Source organism: Marmota marmota, unplaced genomic scaffold (genome assembly GCF_001458135.2).
Source record: "Marmota marmota marmota unplaced genomic scaffold, marMar, whole genome shotgun sequence".
Classification (NCBI taxonomy): domain Eukaryota; kingdom Metazoa; phylum Chordata; class Mammalia; order Rodentia; family Sciuridae; genus Marmota; species Marmota marmota.
The window spans coordinates 40,148,297-40,151,266 of NW_026000211.1; positions in this window are offsets into that span (position 1 = coordinate 40,148,297).

A 2,970-nucleotide genomic window follows, 5' to 3' on the forward strand; every position below is an offset into this window, starting at 1 on the left:
AAAAAAAAAAAAAAAAAAAAAAATCTTAAAACAGGTTAAAATGGTAGTATAAGGTTGTGGGATAGCATAATATTTCACTGACCCCGAGTGGTACAAAGTTGTACTTCACAGGATTCATTAACATTATGTTCATAGTCTGACTACCGTTTCCATACCCCTCATTATTATTAGAAATTCCTCAAGTGGAGCACTTGTAGAAACACATACAAATCTCCAACTAGACATCTTTCACTTGAGGAAATTGCTCCAAAAAGATTCTGAGATATTATTTATTTTATATAATTTTGATTACTGATTTAGTTTTATACAAAGAGTACAAATGTTGCAATCGACAAAATATTTGAATTTTGGCTTTGCTTTGAGTTCATATAATAACAACTATATTTAAGACACAATATATAGTTTTTTAAATATAGAAATGCTTATATTCAGTTTTTTAAATTAACAGCTCTAAAATATTATTAAAGGGCACATTTCCTTCTGAGTGTTGGTTAATTATATCTATTTTAATATTGAGATTTGATGTAAATTTACAAGAGAGCTATGAATAAATTCTCACGTCAAAGATTTATCCTTTATATGTCAATGCATATTTTTTTGTGGGAATGGACTTTATAACATTTTGATATTTAAATTTATTCCCTTTTATATATTGAAGTAGCTTAAACAACACTAACTGTAACATGAATAATCATGTGTAAATAGCAGAATGTTTAAACTTTCAGTGTCTATGAATACTATGAATCAAAGTGGAGGCAGCTAATTTATAGAGTCATTTATCATCAGTCACAAAATCATATTTTAAAAACGTATTAAAACATTTTAAAAATATTTACAAATTATTTAGAATTATGTTTTCACTAATAAAATTTGAAGTTATTAAAAGAATTTCACTATATAAAGAGTCTTCTGACATGTTAAATACTTTATAAGAATCATGAAAACACAATTATACTTTCTTCTCTTCCTAGCTGAATAAAATACCATACTTTAATACACAAACAAAAACATTCCAAAGAACATTAAAGATTAGCCTACTGCAGCCAGCCAGATGCTCAACATAAAACTCTGGCCTCTCTGAATCTTAATTTTGCCTCTTTTTAATCTCATTTAGGGTTAACTTTTCAGAAAAAGCAAGACATGAATGTAGACATTAACTTCTATGTTTCAGAATTCAAGTTGGAAAGTGAAATTCAAGTTACATAAATCTAAATGGTTCTGGAAAATTTTATATATAGACTACTGAAAGCAACTTTTTCTATCTTATAAGACCATAGGAATAAAAAAGGGAAAAAATCATCTTCCATATTTGGTTTCTGTACCAAATACTAAAGTGCATCATCTAAAAATTGAAGAATAAGCAACTAACAGATTTTTTCCTATATCCACAGTGATTGAAATGAGAATTAGTTAACTAAGAGAAATGACAGAATTATATAAGGAAAATCATATGCTCTTTAATAAAGAATATGATAATATAAAAATAGCCTATGTTGGAGAAGGTAAGTAATTAATATAACAGAGAGCATAACACAGGCTGGAGAAAGTTAGGTGTGGAACTCACACTGATTTATACCAACTTCTCCTCAAAGAGAAAGCCAGGAGTTGCTACCGAATAGCTTTAGAAAAAAATGTAGACATAAGTGACAATACAGATTTTAAATGAGCTTATTACTCTGAGTAACAAATGTAGTAAAGTTGGTTTAACAATTGACAGTAATACCTCTTTATCACAGTCATGTCTATTTACTCAGTTCAGAGAAAATGGGTTTAGACTGCTTCCATCCATTATTATTCTTTCAAATATTATGTTTTAATCTTTAAACTAAAGATGAAGGATGCTGAAGTAGACTTTAAATATACCTGGATGTTGTTCTTTTTTAAGAAAAAAATAACAAATCTAACTTTATACATACTTGAATATTAAGTAGCTTGAATATTAACATGTGTATTTGACAAAATCAGATGAGCTATGCTTTAGCAACAAATTAACCTTTGACTTTCACTGACTTAATAGAAAAAGTTTTACATCAAGCTTTTTAAAAGTCCAGTACCATTCTTTAGGATAGCCATCATGCATTTAGTGGCTCTGTGCAGAGTATAAAATATTTAACAACTACTTCAAATTTATTTAGCAACTGCTAAATATCTCTACCAAATAATCATATTTTGAAAGTCTATGTTTTAATAAAAGAATATTTCATTGCTAATCTTAGAAATTTAAGTATATGTAGGTAGTATAGAGTCAATGAGTGTATTGAGTGTTTGCTGTGTGTTAGGCATTGACTAGACAAATGATGAGCAGAACAGTTTTTTCATCACTTCTAGGGAAGGGTGCACAGTATAGCATGTTTATAGGAGGTGATGGTAGTGATCAAACATTAATTAAAGAAGTATACAAATTCTAATTTTATACTGCAATAAATATTTTTTAATAACAATGGGAATCTGTGCAAAAATAGAGCATGGTTTCTATTCTAACCAGTCAAAAGAATTAAAGAAAACATAGATTTATCTAAAATCTGAATAATGAGTGGAATATTTTAATTACCCTAAAGGAACAGAATATCTCAGTTTCCTTAATAAGACTGCTATGGCACAAGAATTAGAACCAAGTATCAATAAATGGGATGGATTCAAACTAAGAAGTTTCTTCACAGCCAAAAAAAACAATCTGTGAGGTAAATGGAGAGCCTACATCCTAGGAGCAAATTTTTACTTCTTACACATCAGATAGAGCACTAATATATACTGTATATAAAGAATTCAAAATGCTAAGCACCAAAAAACAAATAACCCAATCAACAAATGGGCCAAGGACCTGAACAGACACTTCTCAGAAGATGGAATACAATCAATCAACAAATATGTGAAAAAAATGTTCATCATTGCTAGCAATTAGAGAAATGCAAATCAAAACTACTCTTTAGATTTCATCTCACTCCAGTCAGAATGGCAGCTATTGTGAAT